Source organism: Mauremys reevesii, linkage group 12, assembly GCF_016161935.1.
Source record: "Mauremys reevesii isolate NIE-2019 linkage group 12, ASM1616193v1, whole genome shotgun sequence".
Lineage (NCBI taxonomy): Eukaryota > Metazoa > Chordata > Testudines > Geoemydidae > Mauremys > Mauremys reevesii.
Genome location: NC_052634.1, coordinates 37,469,571 through 37,496,501, shown reverse-complemented (window position 1 = coordinate 37,496,501; position 26,931 = coordinate 37,469,571). Strand labels below are relative to the sequence as shown.

Here is a 26,931-nt window from a genome sequence, read left to right as displayed (position 1 = left end):
CATGTTGGGGCTGTTTACAGGACAATGGGGACATCCCCCCCGTTCCAGGAAGTAGGGGAATGTCTGGTGTTCGGGGCAGAGCGTTCCACCTTCTATTGAACTGTGATGCTCTGAGCACCTTTCCCCTGCATGAAGACCACCCTGTGTGGCTCCAAAGCTGGTCCAGTAACAGGTATCACCTCACCTGCCTTGTCTCCTGGTATTCTGGCCAGTGTCCAACTTCCCCTTCGCCGTTGGTCCTCAAACCTCCTCCAAGCAATCCCCCCACCCCAGTCCCTTAAGATGCCAAACCTCCCCTGGAGCCCAACCCAGCAGGGGGCACCCCACCTGAAAACCCATAACGATCCAAAGTACCTTCATATTCCTCATCTGAGTCAGATGCCACCCACCGAAGATTGACTGGAATATCCGTGTGCAGGGAAAGAGCCTGGGGGGAATTGTGCTGGGAAATTATTTCCTGTTCTGACATGTTCCCAGTTGCCCTTTTTGCCCTAACAGGCTGCAGCGCAACATCCATGTTTTGCTCCAGCTCATTCCGTCCTCCCAGGGGCCGGGGAAGGGAAATGGCTGCGGTGGAGCCAGTTGAGGGAGGGGTTATCAGGGAGTTGCTGGCGGGTTCCCTTGGCGGGGAGAAAGGGCAGTAAATACATAGGGGGTGGGAACTTCCAGGAAGGTTGGTCTGGGTGGGAGAGGGCAGGAAATCCCCAGGGTGGGGGACAGGGTGTGACAAACCTGCTGGGATTTGTTTACTGTGAGGCTCCAGCATTTCTCAAATGTGGCCACCAGGGGCTTTTATTGTGGCCAGAGCCTCCTGGGCTGTAATTGAGGGGGAATCGGGGGCAGCAAAGCAGCAGCTCTTCCCCCGGGCTGCCTGCAGGGGCTGGGCCCTACCCCCTTCCGGAGTCATAAACACTGCAGGAGCCGGCAACCAGTGGGAGTTCCCCACCTTCCCACGTGCGGTGGGGCTCAGGCTTCAGGCTTCTGCTCTGGGATGGTGGGCGACAGGCTCAGTCAAGATACATGGAACGTAGGCTGGGTGGGGAGAAGTCTGTGTAACTCATCCAGTTATTGATATACATGTGACCTCAAATATTGCCAATCTGTGTTCCCCCACATACACAACCCCCGCCCCCAACCAACCATCTCCCAAACAGACCCTCAGTCTGGAAAGCATTCATCCCTCATATTGTTGAAAAGACTCACAGCAAACAGAAGAATCTCAGCTTTTAAAACAATCCTCCAGCAAGACAAAGAAACTCACATCTGTAGCTTAGAAAACACTCCCAAGAAATTTTAACAATATGTGGTTATGAAGAAACCAAAATGCTAAAGAGACCTGATTTTTCAACTCCCCACCCCCGCTCTGTGCCACCAGAGCACAACAACAACTCTCCTTGGGGCACACACAGCTCCCCAGCTCCCTGCCCGTCAGTCTCTCCAGCGTTGCTCCAATCCCTTAAAGCAGGGTCTCAACCACAATTTACCTTAGGGCCAGTGACAGTCCTCCCAGTGGGCCAATAATGTCACTCATACTGCCCAGACCCCATCCCCCAAAACTCCACCCTCCACCTGCCTAAGGCTCTGGGAGGAAGTTTGGGTGGGGGAGGAGATCTAGGGTGCAGGACCTGGGTTGGGGCTGGGGATTGGGGTGCAGGCTCTGGGGTGAGTTTGGGTGCAGAGGGGTAAGAGGCTGGTCTCTGGAAGGGAGTTTGGGTGGGGGAGGGGTTCTGGGCTGCAGGCTCTGGGATGGAGTTTGGGTGCAGGGTGCAGGCTCTGGGCTGGGGCAGGGGGTAGCAGGAACAGGAGGAGGGGTGGGGTTGCAGGCTCTGGGCGGGAGATTGGGGGCAGGCAGGAGGGGGGTGTGGGAAGGAGGAGGGGTGCAGGCTGTGGGAGGAGTTTGGGGGCTGGGGTATGGAGGAGAGAGTGCAGGCTGTGGGAGAGAGTTGGGGCAGGGGTGTGTGGAGGGTGGGAAGAGGTATGTGGGGAGGGGCTGGCAGTGCAGGCTCTGGGAGGGGGTCAGGGATGCAGCACTTACCGGAGCCTCCAAGGCAGGGCGGGATGGGAGGCCTCCGTGTACTGCTGACCCCAGACACCGCCCCCGAAGCGTCTCATTGGCTGCAAGGATTCAAAATTAGAATAAAGTTACAGCAAGATTTCAGCATAAATGAAGTCAAACCCTAAAGATTTCAGAACACAACTGCTATAAGGAGCCACGAGGGAAGCAATACAAAGTCAACCTTGCCTCAGAGAAAGGCAGTTAAACAATTTCTCTTTTTTAAAGCAGCATAATCTCCCCAAACGGAAGGGCACTGTTCCCGGAGAAGGGTCCTGGAGAGGGTTTTCCTCGTTGGTGCCGGCCATCCACCTCCCCGAAGGCGGGAGCTAGGTGGACGGAAGAATTCTTCCGACCAAGGCGCGGACTGATGTAGCGCGCCCGATTCGTTCCCGTGCAGCCCAGGCCCGAGGGTCGGTGCGTGCTGAACAGTTAAGTCAAAACAGCTCCGTCCGTCAGAGGTGTGCAAAGGAAAACCGCTCCTGGGCGACGGCCACGCCGCCCTAACCCGCAGCGGAGCTAAAGGGCATTCGGGCAGGCGGTGGGTGGGCCTCAAGCGACGGAAAGCCCTCCTCCAGCATGGGGTTGTGACAGCCTAGTCTCCGTAGCACAGACAGGGTGGCCACCAAGAGACAGGAACAGACAGCGAAAGCCAAAGCGGCCCCAGGGCAGGGGGCGAAGCTGCCTGTTGGACGAGGAGACCAGGTGGGACAGGCGTTTTGGACAGGCCGTCCTCCCGTCAAAGGAGGAAGAGCCCGAGAAGAAGGGCCGGGCAAGAAGCTACAAGCAGGGAAAGAAGCAGAGCAGGCAGGCAGGTCCCCATAGAGCCAAGGAAGGCACCGGTCCAAGCCCCCCAAAAGCAGACTAGAAAGCAGATCAGCTGCAAAAGACCAGGCAAAGCCAAGAACACAGAGAGACCCAAGTAAAGTTTCAGAGCTGAGCTTTGCTTACAAGGAGGAACGTGTGACAAAGATACCTAGAAGTACAGGGCCTGTGGAAAAGAGCACTCCCAAAGGCCCAGAATAACAACTGCTTTCCTAAGAATCTGCTTTGCAGTGCAATAAGCCTAAACAGCCCACTGTCAGTTGTCTGTTGTTCAAACCAATCAGCAGGGGAGAGTGCGAACGCAGTCCCCCACTACCACAAATTATGCAGTTGAGTTTCCCACATTTGGGGAAATCACAGGGGTCAGCACACCCGCAGTGCAATGGATGAGCCTCAGCCTGGGAAAACCACCTTCGTGATCATGGTATCTCCCCTGCCAGGTAAGTATGAGTTCCTGCTGCCCGGCCGCCGCCCGCCCTCGCTCGCCCCACACTTATAACACACGGGGCGGACCGCCGCGCCCCCACCGACGGCCTCGCCCACACCGGCCCCCACTGCCGACAGCTGCCCCGACGCGGCCCCCGGAGACCGTCCCTTCCCCACCCCGAGCTCCCGGTGCCAAAGTCGGGCCCTGCCTGGCAGCCTGCGTCCGCTCCCACGATTCTCTGCTCGCACACAGATCTGCATACCCGCCCACGCGGCTCCGCCCCTCCGCTCGGGCCCCTCCCCCTGCCCGCCCAGGCCGCCGCTCTTGCGTGCTCAGCTCTTTGAGCTCAGATGGGGTGTAGTGCTCAGATCGAGTGCGACAGACCTTAACTTTGCCATGTGAGGGTCATTCTATCCCCATTACCTGGCTTGCTTATTTATACCTATGACTGTCTTTAACTGTTGTATGCGTGATGTACCCTCACTGCTTGCTGAAGGTATCTTGAACTCACCCACAGTATACCCCACATTGGGGACATTGCACACTGTATAAAAGTTATGTGCTGTCCAATACCAAAGTACTAGCATCCCCCTATACTCTGTATGTCACCCCTGATGACCAGTAACTGATGTTACAAACTCTCTGTACCCCGTCTGGCTGGGAAAGCATTATCTAAATTGTATCTGTTCTTAAACATTTTCTAATAAACATTTCAAACTAAAATTGCCCTATACTCTGTATGTCACCCCCGATGACCAATAGCTGACATTTCAACTCTCTGTATCGTTCATTTTCAAATATTTTCTAATAAACTTTTAAATCTTGGCCTATCCAAGGCCGTGATCAAGTGTCTTGATGTTTTTGGTCTTTTGGCCTCGAGATGAAAACCTTCTCTGTGTCTTGGGAACCTTGAGGTAAAAAATTATCTAAGTTGTAGCGGGTCCCGTCCCGGGAAGCCAGGCCATCGGAGAGACGACGTGGCCCACCTGCTGCTAGGGAAAGAGTGCAGCTTGCATTTCGCTTCTCTCTCGCTCTCTCCCCACCGGAAGTTGGTCCAATACAAGAATGACCTCCCCTGCCTTGTCTCACGTCAGTTTCTCCTCAGGGCAGAAGGTCGGGTGTTGTCAGCCACTCTCCAGAAACTGGACGGCCACTCGATCCCTTTGTTACCTGCCAAGTGAGGCTGAGTGCACTGGCAGGCAGCGCCGTTTGAAGAAGTGGAAGATTGGACAAATGACCAGGAGGAGTATAAAAATATTGCTCAGGCACGCAGGAGTGAAATCAGGAAGGGCAACTCACGCTTGGAGTTGCAGCTAGCAAGAGATGTTAAGAGTAACAAGAAGGGTTTCTTCAGGGATGTTAGCAACAAGAAGAAAGTCAAGGAAAGTGTGGGCCCCTTACAGAATGAGGGAGGCGACCTTGTGACAGAGGATGTGGAAAAAGCTAATGTACTCAATGCTTCCCCACCCTCCCCCTTCGTGATTTTGTCTTCACGAACAAAATCAGCTCCCAGACTGCTGCTCTGGGCAGCACAGCATGGAGAGGAGGTGACCAGCCCTCTGTGGAGAAAGAAGTGCTTCGGGACTATTTAGAAAAGCTGGATGAGCACAAATCCATGGGGCCGGATGCGCTGATTCCGAGGGTGCTAAAGGAGTTGGCGGGTGTGATTGCAGAGCCACTGGTCATTATCTTTGAAAATTCATGGCCATTGGGGGAGGTCCCAAATGACTGGGAAAAGGCTAATGTAGTGCCCATCTTTAAAAGAGGGAAGAAAGAAGGAGGATCCGGGGAACTACAGGCCAGTCAGCCTCACCTCAGTCCCTGGAAAAATCATGGAGCAGGTCCTCAAGGAATCAATTCTGAAGCACTTAGAGGAAAGGCAAGTGATCAGGAGCGGTCAGCATGGATTCAGCAAGGGCAAGTCACGCCTGACTAACCTAATTGCCTTCTGTGAGGAGAGAACTGGGTCTGTGGATGAGGGAAAAGCAATGGATGTGTTCTTCCTTGACTTTAGCAAAGTTTTTGATACGGTCTCCCACAGTATTCTTGTCGGCAAGTTCAAGAAGTTTGGGCTGGATGAATGGACTATAAGGTGGACTATAAGCTGGCTAGGTCCTCGGGCTCAACGGGTAGTGATCAATGGCTCCACGTCTAATTGGCAGCCGGTCTCAAGCGGCGTGCCCCAAGGCTCGGTCCTGGGACCGGTTGTGTACAATATCTTCGTTAAGGATCTGGAGGATGGTGTGGACTGCACTCTCAGCAAGTTTGCAGATGACGCTAAACTGGGAGGAGCGGTCGATACGCTGGAGGGTACGGATAGGCTACAGAGGGACCTAGACAAATTGGAGGATTGGGCTGAAAGAAACCTGATGAGGTTCAACAAGGACAAGTGCCCGGTCCTGCACTTAGGACGGAAGAATCCCGTGCACTGCTCCAGACTAGGGACCGAATGGCTAGGCAGCAGTTCTGCAGAAAAGGACCTAGGGGTTACAGTGGACGAGAAGCTGGATATGAGTCGACAGCGTGCCCTTGTTGCCAAGAAGGCTAACGGCATTTTGGACTGTATACGTAGGGGCATTGCCAGCAGATCGAGGGATGTGGTCGTTCCCTTCTCTTCGACGTTGGTGAGGCCTCATCTGGAGTACCGTGTCCGGATTTGGGCCCCACACTGCAAGAAGGATGTGGAAAAACTGAAAAGAGTCCAGCATAGGGCAACAAAAGTGATTAGGGGGCTGGAAGACATGATTTATGAGGAGAGGCTGAGGGAACTGGGATGGTTTAGTCTGCAGAAGAGAAGAATGAGGGGGGAGTTGATCGCTGCTTTCAACTACCTGAAAGGGGGTTCCAAAGAGGATGGATCTAGACTGTTCTCAGGGGCACCAGATGACAGAACGAGGAGCAATGGTCCCAAGTTGTGGTGAAGGTTGAGGTTGGATCTTAGGAAAACCCTTTTTCACTAGGAGGGTGGTGAAGCACTGGAATGGGTTCCTTAGGGAGGTGGTGGAATCTCCTTCCTGAGAGGTTTTTAAGGTCAGCCTTGACAAAGCCCTGGCTGGGATGATTTAGTTGGGGATTGGGTTGGACTAGATGACCTCCTGAGGTCCCTTCCAACCCTGATAGTCCATGATTTGAAGCTGTTCCCGTGTATCAAGGTGAGCTGCAGCTCAGCGAACCCCAAGGATCTGAGCGAGGCGAGCTACTTTGCAGCAGAGGCAGACCAAGCGGCAGGTACAACGCGGGTCGCACCCGGCCGGCAGATAGAATCTCATGTGCGAGATCCGGCTCCTGTTACTTTGCAAAGTGTGTGCGTTTGCTCGGGTTTTAGCTGTGGGCCAAGTGCCCTCTGGCTTCTCGTCCGGGCTCCGTCCTCCATGCGCCTGGGCATCAGCGGGACTGTCTCAGGAGAGCAGCTGCCCCATCCCAATCTCCGCCCAGCCGGGAAGGAGCAGAGGCAGCCCGGAGAAAAGACTCCTTTGAGCGCCGGAGACGGCCGGAGCATCTTATTTGCATAGCCACAGTGCATTGCGTGCAGCGGGCGAGTCCCTGGTCGAGGGCTGGTTTTGCTCCCTGTGTCCCCGGTTTCGATGATCCAACTCGGGCTGCCAATCGGTTCAATTCCATTTCCTCTGAAAGCTAGCGGTGTAGCGGGCTGGGAGAGTCGTCACCCTGACTTTTGGGAGCGTAGGCGGTTGCCCCGGCAGCGCCTCTGCCACGAGTTCTACGTACTCTGCTTTCTCTTCAGTTCGTATAAATCTTTCGCCTTTTACTAAAGATTTCCGTGGAGAGGAATGTTGATGAGTTTGTAGCCAATTTTTTAAGGCTTTGCTTTGGCAAGGCTGTTGTCTGCTGTGAGAAAAACAGAAGAGTGCTTCCTGAGCTGGTGTCACTGGCTGAAGCTTTTCTATAGTATGAAAAAGTATAGTAGGGGCACCTGGCATTGGCTGCTGTCAGCAGACAGGATACTGGGCTAGGTCTTTAACTTGGACGGGTAGCTGGGAAGACAGTCAATCAGACAGAACCCGTTCAACAAACCTTTTCATTTCCTTGTTATTGCCTGACTCCTTTAATTCTTTTCCTTTTCCTTATTTCCCAGCAGACCGACTAGCCACCAGATTTGGGTGCTAGCAGAGGGACCTGACGAGCTCCTTCTGTTCGGCAGCGTTGAACATGCCAGGGCACAGTCAGATTCTGGATTCTCATCTGAATGTAACGCCTAGCTCTCACCTTTATTTCTGTTTCTTAGCTCTTTTGGGCCATCGATCTTTGGTCTGACCCGTAGGATCCCTGCATTAGGAGAGATGGCTAATTAATGAGCCCATAAACCTTGGAAATCAAATGAAACCTGAAGTCCGAAGAAGACCTCGAAAGGCCCTTGGGGTGGAGTGAGCTGAGGAAGAGTTCCCTGCACAGCTTACCTCTCCATTCTCGTTTTCCTGTCCTGAGCGGAAAAGCCAGGAAGCAGCTCCGGGTAGGGAGGGGATACCATATGTGTGCAGTGGTTAGACAGGAAACAGCAAGGAACTGGACTCGTATGGAGTGAAACTGTAAGCATCTTCTGTATGCCTGATGACTGCAGGTTTGAGAGAGTTATGTGGGACGTGGAGGCTTTCGGTGGGCTTTCAGAGGAAATGTAATGGAAAGGCAGCCGAAAGTGGAATCCCAGGTTTTTAAACAATCCTCCACTAACACGCCAAACAGCTCAGGTCTAGTTACTCATTGAAAATTAGAATAAAGTTACAGCAAGATTTCATCATAAATGAAGTCAAACCCTAAAGATTTCAGAACACAACTGCTATAAGGAGCCACGAGGGAAGCAATACAAAGTCAACCTTGCCTCAGAGAAAGGCAGTTAAACAATTTCTCTTTTTTAAAGCAGCATAATCTCCCCAAACGGAAGGGCACTGTTCCCGGAGAAGGGTCCTGGAGAGGGTTTTCCTCGTTGGTGCCGGCCATCCACCTCCCCGAAAGGCGGGAGCTAGGTGGACGGAAGAATTCTTCCAACCAAGGCGCGGACTGATGTAGCCGCGCCGATTTACGTTCCCCGTGCAGCCCAGGCCCGAGGGTCGGTGCGTACTGAACAGTTAAGTCAAAACAGCTCCGTCCGTCAGAGGTGTGCAAAAGGGAAAACCCGCTGCTGGGCGACACGGCCACGCCGCCCTAACCCGCAGCGTAGCTAAAGGGCATTCGGGGAGGCGGTGGGTGGGCCTCAAGCGACGGAAAGCCCTCCTCCAGCATGGGGTTGTGACAGCCTAGTCTCCGTAGCACAGACAGGGTGGCCACCAAGAGACAGGAACAGACAGCGAAAGCCAAAGCGGCCCCAGGGCAGGGGGCGAGGCTGCCTGTTGGACGAGGAGACCAGGTGGGACAGGCGTTTTGGACAGGCCGTCCTCCCATCAAAGGAGGAAGAGCCCGAGAAGAAGGGCCGGGCAAGAAGCTACAAGCAGGGAAAGAAGCAGAGCAGGCAGCCAGGCAGCTCCCCTTAAAGCCAAGGAAGGCACCGGTCCAAGCCCCCCAAAAGCAGACTAGAGAGCAGATCAGCTGCAAAAGACCAGGGAAAGCCAAGAACACAGAGAGACCCAAGTAAAGTTTCAGAGCTGAGCTTTGCTTACAAGGAGGAACGTGTGACAAAGATACCTAGAAGTACAGGGCCTGTGGAAAAGAGCACTCCCAAAGGCCCAGAATAACAACTGCTTTCCAGAGAATCTGCTTTGCAGTGCACTAAGCCTAAACAAGCCACTGTCAGTTGTCTGTTGTTCAAATCAATCACCAGGGGAGAGCGCGAATGCAGTCCCCCACTACCACAAATTATGCAGTTGAGTTTCCCGCATTTGGGGAAATCGCAGGGGTCAGCACACCCGCAGTGCAATGGATGAGCCTCATCCTGGGAAAACCACCTTTGTGATCATGGCATCTCCCCTGCCAGATAAGTATGAGTTCCTGCTGCCCGGCCGCCGCCCGCCCTCGCTCGCCCCGCACTTATAACACACGGGGCGGACCGACCGCCGGCCTCGCCCACACCGGCCCCCACTGCCGACAGCTGCCCCGACGCGTCCCCCGGAGCCCCTCCCTTCTCCACGCCGAGCTCCCGGTGCCAAAGTCGGGCCCTGCCTGGCAGCCTGCGTCCGCTCCCACAATGCTCTGCTCGCACACAGATCTGCATACCCGCCCACGCGGCTCCGCCCCTCCGCTCGGGCCCCTCCCCCTGCCCGCCCGGGCCGCCGCTCTTGCCTGCCCTGTAGTGGTAGCCGGGTCCCGTCCCGGGAAGCCAGGCCAGCAGAGAGACGACGTGGCCCACCTGCTGCTGGGGAAAGAGCGCAGCTTGCATTTCGCTTCTCTCTCTCTCGCTCTCCCCCCACCGGCAGTTGGTCCAATACAGGAATGACCTCCCCTCCCCTCGCAAAAAACCCACCTTTCCAAACAGTCCTTCTTTCCCTGTCCCCTAATTTTGCTTTCACACCCTGGGACCATCTCCTCTCTTTGTCTCTCCCCCCCGCCCCAGGTAAAGCAGAGAGGGAGGCAACTTCAGCCACTGGAGACAGCCCCAGCGAGCGCTGCAGCCGGCCCGGGGGCGGGGTGTGTTTGCAGACAGAGGAAGGGAGCAGCTGGGAGCGGTGGGTGCTGGGAACAAGGAGGCAGGAGAACTAAGCCCAGAGTTGGGACATTGGGCAGCTCCTGGGGGCGGGGCTCTGGCACAGCCTGGGGGCGGGGCAGCTCCGGGGGGCGGGGCTCTGGCACAGACGGGGGCGGGGCCGCTCCTGGGGGCGGGGCTCTGGCACAGGCGGGGGCGGAGCAGCTCCTGGGGCGGGGCTCTGGCACAGCCCGGGGGCGGGGCAGCTCGTGGGGCGGGCTCTGGCACAGCCCGCGGGCGGGGCGGCTCCTCCGGGCGGGGCTCTGGCACAGCCCGGGGGCGGGGCAGCTCCTGGGGGCGGGGCTCTGGCTCAGGCTGTGGGCGGGGCAGTTCCTGGGGGCGGGGCTCTGGCACAGGCCGGGGGCGGGGCAGCTCCTGGGGGCGGGGCTCTGGAACAGTGTGACGCGGGTGCCCGGGCTCAGCAGCTGCTCCCTGGTGGCCACGTGCTGCCAGCAGCGCTGGAGCCGCCGGAGCCGGAGCGGAGCCGCTGTTCTCAGCTGCAGCAGGAGCTGCCCCCGGCCCCGCTGGGCTCCAGGTGGGGACAGAGCCTGGGGCCCGGGGTTCCCCGTTGTGTGGCTGGCGGGGAGAAGCCGGAGCTGCAGGCGGGGGAAGGGCAGTGGGGCAGGTGGGGGTTGAACGGTCTCTGTGCAGCCGGGAAAGTCCAGGGGGAGAGTGTGTGTGAATCGGGGGGGAGATACCTGCATCCTTCTCCTGTCTGTGCCACTTCCCTCCCCAGTACTGGTAACAAGTCTCTCTGGTTCTCCCCCTTTTCTCTCCCCTCACCACACAGGACCGTCAAACCCAAGGAGATTCCCTCGTTTTTCCTAAAATTGTTGACTCTCTAGTCTCTTATTTTTCCTGATTTTTTTTCTATAATTTTCAAATGTCAATTTAAATTCTCCTCATATTTGGGGGGCTTCGCCCAACCCCCCATTTCATCAGCAGCAATTCGTCTTTGTTTGGGTGGGAAATTGTTGCCCTGAGTCATTCCCCAAAAGGGATGGGGGTTCCTGGGTGCTGTTTGGGGGAGCCCTGAGACACAGCTCCCTCTGGGGTGGAGATGGGGTGGCCGTTCTCTGCCAGCCACAGGGCATGGCTGGGGCACCGGTGGGGAAGGAGGAACCAGTGTCCCCTATGGAGCCTGCCCAGCCCCTTTGGTTCTGCTCCTTTCTAGCATTTTGTTCAGAGACTTTATTACTGCAGAGGCTGAAAAACGTCTGTGGATTTACCCCTGGCAGGAGGGGTCAAGTCTACACTGTAATAAAGAGATCGAGCATTTCCCAGCATGGCAGAGTCTAGCATGTCTGTCTGCAGGGAAAGGGCCTGGGGGAATTGCGATGTGAAATGAACTAAAGCCAGTTCTGAAACCTCCACAACTGCCCTTCTCATCCTGCCAGGCTGCAGAATGACGCCCACGTCTCCCGGTTCATCCCATCCTCCTATGGGACAGGGAAGGGAAATGGCTGCAGAGGATCCCGTTCAGGTAGGGATTATTGGGGGTTATTGGTGGGTTCCTGCTGGAGGGAGAGTGACAGCAGATACACAGGAGGTGGGAGGCTTGGGCAGTCTGGTTTAGAGGTTGGAGCGGGGCAGGAAATTCACAGGGTGGAGAATGGGAGGAAGCCAGGGTGTAGCAAACCTGTTGGGATCTGGGTAATATGTGGCTTCCATTCTAGGAACAGACCCATGAGGTTAGAAGGTGGAAATGCTCTGATTTGTGGAAGAGCAAAGAACACACCTAGGTGGGGCTAGGTAAAGGGAGCAGAATCCCAGGGCTGGAGCCTCACCGACTAACCAGCGGCTGCTGTGAGATGTAGAGGGGCACCCACCAATGAGGCTTAGTCAGGGGTTCTCAACTGTTTTCTTTCTGAGGCCCCTCAACATGTTATAAAACCCCCACTGCCCTGCATACGCCTGGTTTTCTGCACAGAAAAGCCAGGGCTGGTGTTAGGGGGTAGCAAACAGGGGCATTGCCTGGGGCCCCATGTGACAGGGCCCCCCACAGAGCTAATTGCTCCAGCTTTGGCTTCAGCCCCTGGTGGCAGGGCTCATGGCCCCAGGCAGGGAGGTTTGGGCTTTCTGCCCTGGGCCCAAGCGAGTCTAACACTGGCCCTGCTTGGAGGAGCCCCTGAAACCAGCTCGCAGCCCCCCAGAGGTCCAGGGACCCCTGCTTGAGAACCACGGCCTGAGGGGATGTGCCCCTCCCCCATACCCAGCTCCAGGGCTGGCCTTAGAGAAAATGGCACCCTGGGTGAACTTGTATTTTGGTGCCCCCCATCCCCCCTGGCCCTCACGGGCTCCCCACCGTCACGTCCAGGCCCCGGTGCCTCTCTCTAGTGCTTAATTTGTATTGAAAGAGGTGCCAGAGCTCAGCCATGGCACAAATTCAGCACTGGCAGGGCGGCCTGATAGCAGCGGGTGCTGGCCGAGCGCCCAGCTCTGAAGGCCATGCCACCGCCAGCAGCAGCGCAGAAGTGAGGGTGGCCTGGTGTGTGGTGTATTGTGCAGCCTTTTATGTAAAGTGCAGTTTGTAATGTGGTATTACACCGCCGTGGGGTCGGCTCTGGTGGCGACAGTTTCAAGCTTAACAGAGTGAAAGTCGCCTCTGCTACTTGCTTCAAATGCACAGTCTCTAGGAACACACACAGACCAAGGGTAGTGACCACACAGACATTCACAGGTATAGGCCTAGTCGGTTTTACAAGTTTTTTTGAGGTTACAGTTAAGGTTATGAATACCCAAGGCACATAGACATTCTATAAAGACTTGTGCAAAAGTTACAACTCTAGTTCTACTCACATCCTGTTCAATAGTATTAGGGTTTGAGGTGTCTCTCATGGATTGATCATCAGTAGAGGGATGGTTCCTGCTGGAATTTCCCACAGGGAGCTCAATTTTCCTGCTCTGGGCACCCCCTTTTTACAATGAGATTCTGATTATACCTCATTAGCATTGACACACAACCTGTATCCTGTGGTTAAGGCACATTTGGAAACAGAGGTGCCTTTACAAAAAAAAATTTATTTAAAATTAATCTTCCTGCTAATTGTTCACCCTGTTACCACTTGGTACCTCTTTTCCCATAATCTTAATACAGCCACATATTAAATTTAAAAGTAAATTTAGAACAATCAGGAGACAATACAGCAAGATATTCCCTATCCCAAGCCTTGAGGTATCAGTTCTGGAGCTTTAATGCAGGTATCAGAAACACAAGGTTGATTCTTTTTACCCCATCTTTAGTAGAGATAAATAAAAATAAATAAAATCTGCTTACTTTCTCTAACAGACACGCTCCATGTTACTGCCATTATCTCCTCTATTTTAGTCAATTGTTTTTCATTCCACTGAAAACATATTTACTTAGTTTACATAGGGGATTAAAGTTTTTTTCTCTTTTTTACGAATGGGAATTTATTTCTCTAGTTATTTTGGCATTTGTGTTAACTGGTCACTATCATGTAGGTGACTCACTAACATTTCACTCCATCATTGCTATTAGTATCCTACTTGGAACTGTATTTATTTTCATAGACATTTTAAGTTACTTTACAGACAGATTTAAAAATACAATCTGAAGATAAATGATCTTCATCTGCACAGTGTCTAAAGTTTTGAGTTTAGCTAATTTTTTTTTAAATGAGCCCTGCTAAGGTAAGTACATGCAAAATGTAGAGTCTGTTATTTGACTGTACCATTTTAAATAATGAATGACAAAGCACAATACGGTAATAACAGTAATAATGATAATTACTCCAGCCAGGACAGGTGAGGCATTTTAGAACTCATTACTCAAAGAATTGAATTTAAGCATAAGACAGAAATAAAATTTTGAAATGCACAGACCAGTTAGAAAGCTAAAATACCAGCACTGTCATCCTGACCGAATGTGAAAGAATAAAATTACAGAGACTATGTGCACTTTGCGCATTTTGACAGGAAGTAAAAAGAAGTAATAACAGTAATTGAAGTGTCTATTGTGGGGTGAGTGTGTGGGGGGCGGCGGGGGAGAGACACACCCGCTGTCACTCCCAGCCCAGCGGCACTCACTAGTCCGAAGGCTCGTTCACACAGCAGCAGGGGCCAGCGGCTCCCACTCCTGACCCAGAGGCAGCAGCACAGACTCTTGTCCCCCCTGCTCAGCTCAGCAGAGACTGGGCAGAGGCAGGAGGGTGGGGCCACCCTGACATCAGCAAACTCCCCCCCCCGCCCCCCGCACAGCACACGGGAGGCTCCTGGGAGCAGCTTGGCAGGGGCAGCTCCAAGTGGGGGGGGGAGGGGGCAGGGCTGCAGGAAGAGCTGCAGGGGCAGACAGCTGAAGAGAAGTGGGGGGAGGAGAGACAGGACACCCCTGCTGGAGGAACCCCCTCAGCAAGGCCCCCCTGGACCGTCATGTCGTCTGCCCCCCACTAAGTCTGGTCCTGTCCAACTCTTCACAATGAGAACAGCGCTGGGCTCTCTGCCAGCGAGCTCTCCCTGCGCCCTGCTAGGGGCTCCATCCCCTGTGTCCGGCTGTGGCTAGTTGCGGGGTGATGGATCTGCTGGGAGAGACAAGGGGCTCTCGCTTCGTCCCCTCCCCCTGGTGTTTCCTGGCTGCTCTGAGCAGGGTGGGGGTGGGACTCCTGCCTGTGAGCCACCCAGAGCTTCCCTTTGATTGGCTCCTCTCCCCCGTGAGTGGTGGGGTTGTGAGTGGTGCAGTAGATACTGAGTGTTGGACTCTCGCTCTTTCAGGGGCCGGTGACCTTCGAGGAGGTGGCTGTGTATTTCACCAGGGAAGAGTGGGCTCTGCTGGACCCTGCTCAGAGAGCCCTCTACAGAGACGTCATGCAGGAGAACTATGAGACGGTGGTCTTGCTGGGTGAGGAGTCCTGTCCCCTGGGGTATTAGAAGCTGTGGGGGCTCTAAAAAACCTGAGCAGTGATAACTTTATACCTTGATTTGTCATACAAGTTTTGACAAGTTCCCTTGCCCTCCTTTTTTTTGCCTTATCTCCCACCCACTAGAATAATTTTTGGACATTTGCCTTTTTGGTGCCAACAGTCATTTTAAAATTGCATTTAATGTATCCTTATAGGATACCTTAAGAACTACATTAATCACTGTAGCTTTCATGCCGTTTCCTCATTTTAGGAAGAAAATACGCCTCCTGTAGAATTCTAAATTGAGTTAATAGGTGTGTGACTCATGCCTGGCTTGTGTGACAGTCAGGTGAGCTCCTCTTTTGATACGAGAGTGTATAATGTCGCCATTCAGGACCCCACAGGTGAAGGGAGAACAGAGCCATGGGAGAGGAGGAGAAGGGAGGAGTAGATAATTCTGGGGTGCCAGGACATGGGGAGGGTGTGTGCAGGGTTAGAGCTAAGAAGCAGCAGGGAGGGAGGAGGTTGTGAGAGACGAGGAGGGAACACAAGAAGTTCCCAAGGTGCCGGGAGGTGGTGCCAGCTGAGAGTAATGGGAAGAAGGGGAGGGGAGTGTGGGGGAAGGGCACCCGGGAAGTGGGCTGGGTGGGTCAGTGGGAGGGAGGAGAGGTTTGGGGATCCAGAGCTCTGGGGGATCCCAGACCTTTAACCCCGAATCCCTACCCAAACCTTGTTGCTTTAGAGCCTCCACTCCAGTTTCCTTTCTGTTCAGTTTCACTTCATTATACATCCCCCCCCAATATTATTATTATTATAACTCTTGACCTCCCTCTCCCACTCATTACCCCCCCTCCCCATATGACCTCCCCATCTCAATGCACAGTGACCCCGGCCTCCGACCCTGAGTCCTTGCTGCATCCTCCCTCCCACACCAGGGCCACTTCCCTGGCACCAATGGGCGCTTGGCTGATGATGTCACAGGGCGGTGGTGTAGCCTGGACAGTTTCTACACCTATAAGATTACAGGTTGGGGCACAACTTGCCCTTGTACATGGCTACTCAGAGTTAATTGAGAAGATGGAATTTGGTGAAACACAGAAACGTGATTTAATCCAGACAGTTATAACTGAAATCATAGGCCAGGCTCAATACACGTAACGATTAAACTAAGGTAAGTACAGTAAAGAGGGTTTTGCACTGTGCATACTTACAAGATACGGACACCATTGGAAAGAAAGATCGACGGGCAAGGGAGCCCATCAGAAGGGAGCCCTGCTTCAGTTTACACTGTCTCAGTGACCCGACAAAATGCAAACCTGGTAACTAGGAGAGGAATTTTATCCACTTCCTTATGGTAATAGGATGGCTATATACCATATCTGCTCCTTTTCTCTGATTACAAGAATGTCAATAGCTGCCCCAACCCATACGTGGCCTTTGGGAAGTCCATAAGCATCAAGCATTAATACTCATGATTTACATCACTTATTAATTAATAATTCCAATCTATGAATGTGGTGCAACCTAATTGCTAAAGCCCACCCCAAACTTCCTTCTTTTCGGAAGAATTAGGGGCTGTTGCTCCTGAATTTTAGTGTTTAATTCCCCAGCCTTCTCCACACACTGGGGAGTTTAATTCTCCCTCCCATTACACCTGAGTCACTAGATTTCCTAATTCCCCAAAATGTGCTTTTGCGATGCCACTGTTCTGGGGTAGCGAAGCCTTTGACCTGCCTCCATGGTCTGCTCAAGCAATGGCCTCTCGGGTATCAGGCCTCTAGCCAGCCCCTCTCTATGGGTGGGGACCCACATGCTTCTCCTGTTTGACCAGGGTGTGAGGATTGCAGCTTGTCCTCCACTGTGTTCACTGGACTAACCTCCAGTTCCCGTGCTTTGCTTTCTCTCCAAGGGCTGTGAGCAGTGTGTGTGTGAGAGAGGCAGGAATTTTGGTGATGCCAATACACACCTCAGTTTCCCTCTGTGGTTGGTATTGCTATGATTATAAAGAGCAGGAGACATGAGGTGTTTTGTCACGGAACTGTCACGGGGTGATATGAATGGGTCATTAAGGACTGGCTGGGACCAACCTACATCAGTGGAATACCTGACAGAGACAAGGGAATAATTGTCACCTGTCCATGGGAGGGTCTCAGCTTGGCTGAGTGAAACACACATGGACTCGTTATGTTTTTGGGAGCAGGAAGAACTGGGTTTGCAGATGCAGGGAGCTCTACTGGAGCAAAGACAAATGGACAGGCTCAGTGAAAGGAAACCAAACTGTTTTCTACAGCAGCCTGGCTCAAGGGCATTGGCCAGTATGGACTGTATCGTCGTCTTTGCTTCTCTGTGCTAATCTAAAGACGTTCAGTGCTGTGTTTCAGTTGACTAATGAACCCTGCTATGTTTTAAAAGTCTGCCCAGTGTCACAGCACAAACTTGCTCTGTGCATTGACTGAGGAACAGTCACTGAACAGGAGTGTAGTTCGGCTGGACCTGCTGGCAGAGCTCACAGGTTGAAATAGGAGTGTTGAAGCCAGAGGCTCAGTCTCAGGTGCTGAAGCTACATGGCCTGTCCTTGTGGAAGAGTGGGAGCCCTTGGGGGTCTAGTGCACTCAAGGGGCACCTCCCAAGGACAGTTTAAAAGCCAGGGCATTGCACAGATCCTGTGGATCCATGACAGTGGCATTGTGCCTTATGGGGAAAAGATATAAAGCAAGAAAAGCATCAAAATGTTTATTTACCATCAGTCCTCTTGGGAATCCCCGATCATTCCAAAGTGTATTAAAAACCTTCTTTAAAAGCTTACGTCTGGGTTCTCAGGTCATGTCAGTTTGTAGCCCAAAAAGGCCCTTCTCAGTCAGCTCAAACTCAACTGTTTCTCCCCAAAAAGTCTGTCATATTCAGTCTCCCGAAAGAGGTAAAATCAGTCACTGCCCCTTTCTGTGCTGGGCAAAGCTTCAGAAGATGGAGTTCTGCATAACCAGCCTTGAGATCCAGCCTTAGTGACACCAGATTGCACAGGAAACCCATCCCAGCCCTCCCCGCTATCATCTGGCCCATCTCAGCACCACAGTCTGTGATGTATTCGTGCTTTCAAGGGCTGGCTCAAAGATACAGATAACAGTCATAAGTAGGGCCAGTGTTTGCTGGCAGCGAAAACAGAGTAATTGACAAGCATGAGCAATATATAATCCTTTACAGCCGGAAAGTGCATTGGGGGAGGGGACAGGAGCCAGCTGTGTGGGGAAGGTGGGGCCCAGACACTGGGCATTGAGAGCCTAGAGCCGGCTGTGTGCTGGGGAGACAGGGCATGAACCAGCTGTGTGCAGGGGAGAGGAGCAGGGGAGAGGTGCTGTGGACGCAGCCGAGAGCAGGTGCGAGCACCGTCTGCGCTGCAGCACGATGAGGGTGCCCAGCGTCCCACTGCCAAGTGCCCCGTCTCCCAAGGGGAAGCTCCAGTGTTTTTTCTGAGCCCAGACTTGTATGAGGAGGGAAGAAATTGGCAGCAAGTCTCAAAAGCAGCCAGCCCCCAGCCTCTGCCCCGTGCCCTGGGGAGGAGTCAGGGGTCTCCAGGCAGAAATGTGGGGTTTGTGACCCTGCATCCCCAACCACCTTCTGTTCAGCTATTCTGGATACGAAGGATGATTCCAGAAATGAAGAGTAATTTCAGGGGGAAATGCAGTAATAGCAGCAATTTCCGGAAAACACTGGCCCTAGTCATAACATTAAATACAATAGTCTCAAGTTCTATACCTGTGTTCATCAGATCTGTCCCTCTGCCTTCACATGTTCACTCTGCTGCTGGGTTCCACCTCTTCCCTCATCTGTGTCTGTCTTGTCTAGTTAGACTGTTAATTCTTCAGGGCATGGGCCATCTTCTATTCTGAGTTTGTGCTGTGCCCAGCACAACGGGCCCACGGTTCATTGGATCTTAGGCACTAAGGTCATGAATATGAGTTATAATAATAACTCTTCTGCCACTTTGAGCCAAGGAAGCCGGCCTTGGGGTGTTACGTCTTAAAAATGAGCTGGGGTTAAAACCATGGAATATTCCTTGTGACAAGTATCCCACAAATTCCACTGACCTCCCTTGTTTTCTTTCCCTTCCCAGGGTTTCCAGTTTCCAAACCGGATGTGATCTCGCAGCTGGAATGAGGGGAACAGCCGTGGGTCTCAGACCTCTATGGCTCTGAAAAAAAAGTGCTCCCGAGAGCTGTGTGCACAGGTGAGGAATTGGGTGAACCATCTCAACAACTGTCTGTGAATACAGGAAACATTTGGGATGCCCTACAAAGACTCTGCAAGTTGTAAGTGCTCCAAGTTCAGAACTGTTCCCTGCAGATGTGACCTCCAGACTCACAGCTCTGCTGGTGCTGCTCACTCACGACCCGCAGCCCCCTGCGCTCCCTCCAGCTCTGATGGTGCCCCTCACTCCCAATCCGCAGCCCCTGCCATCCCAGTCCTGACCTCCAAACTCTCGGCTCTCCTGGTGCCCCTCACTCCTGACCCGCAGCCCCCTGCGCTCCCTCCAGTTCTAACGGTGCCCCTCACTCCCGACCCGCAGCCCCTGCCATCCCAGTCCTGACCTCCAGACTCACAGCTCTGCTGGTGCGCCTCACTCCCGACCCGCAGCCCCTGCCATCCCAGTCCTGACCTCCAAACTCACAGCTCTCCTGGTGCCCCTCACTCCTGACCCGCAGCCCCCTGGACTACCTCCAGCTCTGATGGTGCCCCTCACTCCCGACCCGCAGCCCCCTGCACTCCCTCCAGTTCTAACGGTGCCCCTCACTCCCGACCCGCAGCCCCTGCCATCCCAGTCCTGACCTCCAGACTCACAGCTCTGCTGGTGCCCCTCACTCCCGACCTGCAGCCCCCTGGGTTCCCCCCAGCTCTAGTGGTGCCCCTCACTCCCAACCTGCAGCCCCTGCTATCCCAGTCCTGAACTCCAGACTCACAGCTCTGCTGGTGCCCCTCACTCCTGACCCACAGCCCCCTGCGCTACCTCCAGCTCTGACGGTGCCCCTCACTCCCATCCCGCACCCTCTGCTATCCCAGTCCTGACCTCCAGACTCACAGCTCTGCTGGTGCCCCTCACTCCTGACCCGCAGCCCCCTGCGCTACCTCCAGCTCTGACGGTGCCCCTCACTCCTGACCCACAGCCCCTGCTATCCCAGTCCTGACCTCCAGACCCACAGCTCTGCCGGTGCCCCTCACTCCCGACCCGCAGCCCCTGCTATCCCAGTCCTGACCTCCAGACTCACAGCTCTGCTGGTGCCCCTCACTCCTGACCTGCAGCCCCTGCCATCCCAGTCCTGACCTCCAGACTCACAGCTCTGCTGGTGCCCCTCACTCCCGACCCGCAGCCCCCTGCACTCCCTCCAGCTCTGCTGGTGCCCCTCACTCCTGACCCGCAGCCCCCTGCGCTCCCTCCAGCTCTGCCGGTGCCCCTCACTGCCGACCTGCAGCCCCTGCTATCCCAGTCCTGACCTCCAGACTCACAGCTCTGCTGGTGCCCCTCACTCCCGACCCGCAGCCCCCTGCGCTCCCTCCAGTTCTAACGGTGCCCCTCACTCCAGACCCGCAGCCCCTGCCATCCCAGTCCTGACCTCCAGACTCACAGATCTGCTGGTGCCCCTCACTCCTGACCCGCAGCCCCTCCTATCCCAGTCCTGACCTCCAGACTCACAGCTCTGCTGGTGCCCCTCACTCCCGACCCGCAGCCCCTGCCATCCCAGTCCTGACCTCCAGACTCACAGCTCTGCTGGTGCCCCTCACTCCCGACCTGTAGCCCCCTGGGTTCCCCCCAGCTCTAGTGGTGCCCCTCACTCCCGACCCGCAGCCCCTGCTATCCCAGTCCTGACCTCCATACTCACAGTTCTGCTGGTGCCCCTCACTCCCGACCCGCAGCCTCTGCCATCCCAGCCCTGACCTCCAGATTCACAGCTCTGCTGGTGCCCCTCACTCCCGACCCACAGCCCCCTGGGTTTCCCCCAGCTCTACCGGTTCCCCTCACTCCTGACCCGCAGCCCTCTGGGCTACCTCCAGCTCTGACGGTGCCCCTCACTGCCGACCTGCAGCCCCTGCTATCCCAGTCCTGACCTCCAGACTCACAGCTCCGCTGGTGCCCCTCACTCCTGACCCACAGCCCCCTGGGCTCCCTCCAGTTCTGACAGTGCCCCTCACTCCTGATCCGTAGCCCCCTGGGCTCCCTCCAGCTCTGCTGGTGTTCCTCATTCCCGACCCGCAGCCCCTGCTATCCCATTCCTGACCTCCTGTGACGTTATGAGTGTAATATATTTCATTGAAAGGTGACAGGGCCAGAAAGAGTTAATTAACTCACCTCACCCACTGACCTGACCCATGGGTGAACCTTGAGGGCTGGTTAGGAAGATCTGTAAATGAATAGAGCTTTGAAATGCAAGTCTGCATTGTTAGAGGTAGAAGGGGAGATGTTTGCTCAGGGCTTGTGATGTAAGCAAACAAGTCTTGGCTATTGCTGTAGTTTTAATTCAAAGATCAGAAAAGGAATATTAACATTTATGATCATACTTGAGTGAAATAGTATTATTGTCTCTGTGTCTCTTTGAAGGTTGTGCTAACCTGGATCTGAACTGGGTAATTTAATGGGTAAATTACCCTGTGCTAATTGCCAGGATGTTTGGGAGAAAGAGTTAAGCCTATTGTTTTCTCAGGCTGAAAGGCTGCTGGAAATATATAAGAACCCTGGGACATGATCCTGCTTCATCTCAGATCTGCTTTCGGTTTCAAGAGAGGGAACTCTTAAGCCATAAGGATTGAGATCCCAAGTCACTGACTGGAGTCACCCTGAATATGGACATTGGACTGTACCCTCTGGACTATTTCTAAAAGGACTTTTGGCAACTACAAGCTCACCTCTGCTATGCATCTGAACCTCAAGAATTGAATTCAAGTCTGTCTGTATATTGATCTTTTAACCAACACTCTCTCTCTCTCTTTTCTTTTTTAATAAATTCTAGCTTAGTTAATAACAATTGGCTATAGCGTGTATTTTGGGTAAGATCTAAGTTATAATTGGACCTGGGTATGTGGCTGATCCTTTGGGATTGGAAGAACCTTTTCTTTTATATGATGAGATCAGATTTTCAGGAATCATCATCATATCTGACGTGTGTGTCTGGACGGAGGCCTGAGGCTGGGCACTTTAAGGGAACTGCGTTGTTTGGACTTCTGAGTAACCAGTGAGGTGCTACAGAAGCTGTTTTGTGCTGGTTGGTAAATCTAAGTATTGGAATAACCACCAGCATTTGGGGTTTGTCTGCCCCATTTTGTTTGCATTCACCCTGATTGAGTGACCTCAGCTGGCTCCCACGGGCAGCACCGTCACACTGCTCCTTTCTAGTCACACTGTCTACACACATCTAACATTAGTATATAATGTAATACAGATCTATCCCAACACCTGCCGGAGGTCCGCTGGTAAGGCGGATTCGGCGGCATGCCTGTGGGAGGTCTGCCGGTCCTGTGCCTTCGGCGTAACCACCACCGAATTGCCGCTGAAGCCGCAGGACTGGCGGAGCTCCCGCAGGCATGCCGCCTAATCCGCATTACCAGGGGACCTCCTGCAGGCAGCCTGACTGCCACCCTCACTGCGATCGGCAGGCCGCCCCCCGCAGCTTGCTGCGCTGGTGCCTGGAGCTGCCCCTGTCCCTGACCCAGGGCAGAGGATATTGGAAACTGAACATCCAGAGCTTGCAAGATAAAGGAGCAGGGGGTGAGGCCTGGCGGTGTTGGCAGAACGGGAAAGCATCAGAGGGCTCTGTGGTTACCAGGGGGATTGGTGGGAGTCGGTGAGGGAGGAGTTGGCGGCTTTGTTCCAGTGGCTGGGGAAACACCACAACATTAAAGAAACCAACAGTGCCAAGTCCTGCAGTGTCACCTGTGGGATTTCCACAAGAGCATCCAGGCAGGGGAGCCAGTCAGCGTGTGACTGTACGATCGGATCAAGCGACAGCTGCCCGAGTTCCAGGAGATGAGGCTGCAGCTGGCCGATATGAGCGGAAGCACCGAGTGAAGGGAGGGGCAGCCTCCCCTGACATATTTGCGGCCTGCAGGGAATGGAGACAAAGCAGGGGGATGCAGGGACTCAGGGCAGGACCCACAAATCCGGTAGAGCAGGACCACAGTCGCTGGAGGAGGAGAGAGAGTCCTGCGAGAGGAAGCCGCTGGTGGGAAGCAATAAGTGCAGAGTGCAAACCAGCCAGCTGAGAGTCACAGGGGTCTAGAAAAGAAAGGGGTAGCAGGTCCCATGAATCCTACAATTTGAGTTCAAATCTCCATGGGACCTCCTGGAAATATGTTGGTTTGCTGCAAAGCCTTGGAGCTCAATGTGCTTGGTTACCTTCTCCCTGGCTGAACTAGAGTGATCTTTTTTTTCTCCTCCTCCTGGGTCACTGCTGCCCACTGGAGATAGGTCTCTGGTCCAGCTGGGCCGCTATAGGTTGGGGTCCTAGAACTTAACCGTCTGGCTAGAGATTCCTGCGGGTTGACCTGATGTTGGGTTTCTTCCTGCTTCACCTGATGCCCACAACTTTGGTCCCTGTAGCTGCAGCTCTTCCTCTTGCCCACATGGCATTTAAACGAAGCAGGGCCAGGGCCAGGCTTCCCAGGCTGGCGCCCAGCCCCTCTCCTCCTCTGGGCACCTGGAGCAGAGGCGGCTGGCGCTGACAGCTCCAAGGGAAGGCTTAAAAGCCACAGAGCAACTGAGGTCAGGGCTAGAGGAGGGGAGAACCATGCCTATGCGTGGCCAGCAGACAGCCACAGAGACACCCGGGCAGCCTGCTCCCTGCCATGCCAAACACCCACTGAAGGCCACCCACAGACCAGCATTCGTTCTGCGGCCAGCATCACAAGAGAAGATGGTAGGAAAGCAGGGCCAGTCCCCCTGGTGGGGCCCCTGACTGGTCCCACTCAAGGTGCTGACTTTGGCAGTGGGGCAGGAGATTTTACCCCAAGAGGCTTTTCCCCAGCTGGCGAGAAGCAGAGAAACACCCAGGCTCCCAAGGTGCTATGTAGCAAACCCCTCCAGCACAGGGACAGGTGCACATTTGGAAGAGGGAAACTGCTCTACACACTAGCCCAGGCAGACGCCCAGTTTCTTATCCATTAGGCCATGTGGTCACATGAGAAAAGGCCCTCCAGCGGCAGGCTGGGAGCCAGGGGAGTGGACCAGGCTGGGGCTGGGTCACTCCACTTACCATGCAGTGAGTGCAGGGGCGGGGGCCATGGGGAAGAGCCGGGCAGCCCCCCCCCGCAGCAGCTCCCCACCCCAGCTCACCTCCGCTCCACCTTCTCCCCTGAGCTCGCCGGCGCTGCTCCACTTCTCCCGCCTCCCAGGCTTGCAGTGCCAATCAGCTGTTTAGTGCAGCAAGCCTGGGAGGGGAGGAGAATTAGAGCGGGGGCGGCGTGCTCAGGGGAGAAGATGGGGCAGACGTGAGCTGCGACAGGGAGCGGGTCCCCTGCACGCCCCCCCCAGTTACTTGCTGTGGGCAGCCCTCCCCCCGCACCTCCCAGCCCCCTGCCCCAGCTCACCTCCACTCCACTGCCTCCCCTGAGTGCGATTTTTGGTGCCCCCAACCATCTGGCACCCTGGGTGGCCGACTAGTTCGCCTAGTGGTTGCATCGGCCCTGGCCACTGCCTGTCAGCAGGATTCCTCCTCCTCCTCCTCCTCCTCAGTGAGACTAACTCTCCACACCTAGACAGCCGGTCCGTCCGCTGCACCCCAGTCCCTCATGCCAGAGCCTCCCTGCCAAAGCCCTGCACCTGGCTCCAGAGAATTAAGTCTCACATCTCACTGGGAGTCTCGGCCCCCCTCAGTAGCTGACCTGAGAAACACAGTGTCTGCAAAAGCAGCAAAGAGTCGTGTGGCACCATATAGACTAACAGACGTATTGGAGCATGAGCTTCCGTGGGTGAATCCCCACTTCGTCGGATGCGTCAGTGTCGGCCTTTTCCAAAGAAGTGCCTGGAGGGCCTTTTGCCTTTGTGATCACATGGCCTAATGGCTAAGGTGTCTGACTTCAGATCAGGCGATTGAGGGTTCGAGTCCCTTCGTGGCTGTGTTTGTGCAGTTTTACCGTTGTGCTGAAAGTCCTGCTCACTTCAGGGCTGGAACCTCTTCTTGGCCGCTCAGGCTTCAGCTAGAGCCCCAGGAAGGAGTTGGGGGTTGGGTGTCACAAAGGCTGGGGCATGAGCCCCAGGTGCTTCCAGTCTCGCCTTTCCCCTTCCTGACTTGCCAAAGAAACTGGGCGGCTGCCCGGGCTAGAGTGTGGAGTAGTTTCCCTCTTCCAAGTGTGCGCCTGTCCCTGTGCTGGAGGGTACTTGCTACATAGCACCTTGGGAGCCTGGGTGTTTCTCTGCTTCTCACCAGCTGGGGAAAAGCCTCTTGGGGTAAAATCTCCTGCCCCACTGCAAAAGTGAGCATGGAGAGTGGAAACGGTGAGAGGTCCCACCAAGGGGGCTCTCCCTGCTTTCCTACCGTCTTCTGATGTTGGCCACAGAGCATCAGCAGCCGCCCCCGCATGCTGGTCTATGGGTGGCCTTCAGTGGGTGTTTGGCATGGCAGGGAGCAGGCTGGCTGGGGGTCTTTGTCGCTGTCTGCTGGCCACGCATAGGCATGGGCCTCCCCTCCTCTGAACAGCCAGAGTTAGTCTGTGCTTAGACAGCAGAGACACAGGAGACTCCAGACAAGAGGGTGAGAAAGATTGAGAAAGGACCTATGCAGACAGTCCACACTACAGGGACACTGCCTGGTTAAGGGATGTGGAGGCACCAAATTGCCCCAAATTTCCTGGTGCCCCACGCAGCTGTGTACTGCTCCAGCGGCGAACCCGATCCCCCGGCTGGCTGAGACGGCCAGGAAAGCTGCCCCTGCTCCTGCCCCACCCCATCCCACCCCTTCCCCTGAGCTACATCCTGGTGGACTGCAGGAGGGATCAGGCGCACCCGGCACTCACCGGGCGGTGGGAAGCGGAACGACCTGGCCCCAGGCTGCTCTGCTCCACCAGCTCCCAGCCGCGCCACTGGTGAGTGCTGGGGGGTGGTTCCACCCCACCCCCCCCAACTTCCAAGGCTGGGAGCAGAGTGCAGCAGGCTGGGGCCGGATCACTCCACTTCCCGACGCCCCGTGAGTGTGGGGTCGGGCCTGCCCTGCAATTACCGGGCAGCGGGAAGTGGAGTGACCTGGCCCCAGCCTGCTCCGCTCTGCCAGCTCGGGCTGGGGGACGGGGGTGCCGTGTAGGGCACCAAAATGTCTAGGGACAACCCTGAATAGATCATTTTCCCACAGGGACCGATGGCTGTTAGACTAGAGATATTCAGGCTGCCTGTACAGGCCTAGACTTTAAGAACTCAGGTGTATTTTTATCACTTAGCTAGTGACAGGGCTATAAAAGAAAGACCCAAAATCCCAGTCTGCCTGCGTCTGGGCCTTCTCTCCCTCGGAGAGTCTGAGCCTTGTTTGTAGGCGAAGGCCTTTGGCTAAGCAGCAGGGGCAGCCATAAGCTGGGAAGCGAACGGTCCCATCCTCACCTCCCAAACCCGTCACACTGAACTAAGGTGGGGTTGGGCTGTTAGGAAGACGATCCTGTCCCGATAGTGCCCATCAACACCAGATAATGAAACAGATCTTAAGGGAGCATCCGGTCTGGCAAGAAATCCCTTCTCAATGGTTGTGGTTGTGAAACCCTCATTTCTGTAGGGTTTAGCTTTCTGGCCCCCACTTTTCTATTGTCAATCTGTCTGGTTCGCTAATTGTTTCTGTCTGCTGCAGAATTAATTTTGCTGGGTGTAAATTAATTAGGGGAGTGGGATGTAATTGGTTAGAGAATTCTGTTACAATAGGTTAGAATTGGTTAGTTACAATGACTGGTTAAGGTCTAGCTGAGAATATTACTGTATAAACTGGGGTCAGACAGGAAGTGGAAGAGGAAATTGGAATCATGCTAACGGGGGGATGGGAATAGGGAACAGGGACACAGACAAGGCTTTGCAGTGTCACAGCTGGGAAGGGGGATGTGGGGTAAACACTCTGCAGTGTCAGAGCTCATAGACTCATCGACTTTAAGGTCAGAAGGGACCATTGTGATCGTCTAGTCCGAC

General features: G+C 54.6%; 3 non-coding genes across 3 annotated transcripts; 1 reads left to right on the top strand and 2 right to left on the bottom strand.

Moving 5' to 3' along the window:
• Positions 1-3,162: 3,162 nt before the first annotated feature.
• On the bottom strand, positions 3,163-3,326 carry LOC120376193. The gene has a single exon (XR_005587100.1). It is a non-coding gene; the product is annotated as a U1 spliceosomal RNA (small nuclear RNA).
• A 3,701-nt stretch (positions 3,327-7,027) lies between these two features.
• LOC120375990 lies at positions 7,028-7,143 on the top strand. The gene has a single exon (XR_005586917.1). It is a non-coding gene; the product is annotated as a U5 spliceosomal RNA (small nuclear RNA).
• Positions 7,144-9,072: 1,929 nt separating this feature from the next.
• On the bottom strand, positions 9,073-9,236 carry LOC120376240. Its single transcript, XR_005587144.1, has one exon. It is a non-coding gene; the product is annotated as a U1 spliceosomal RNA (small nuclear RNA).
• Positions 9,237-26,931: the final 17,695 nt, after the last annotated feature.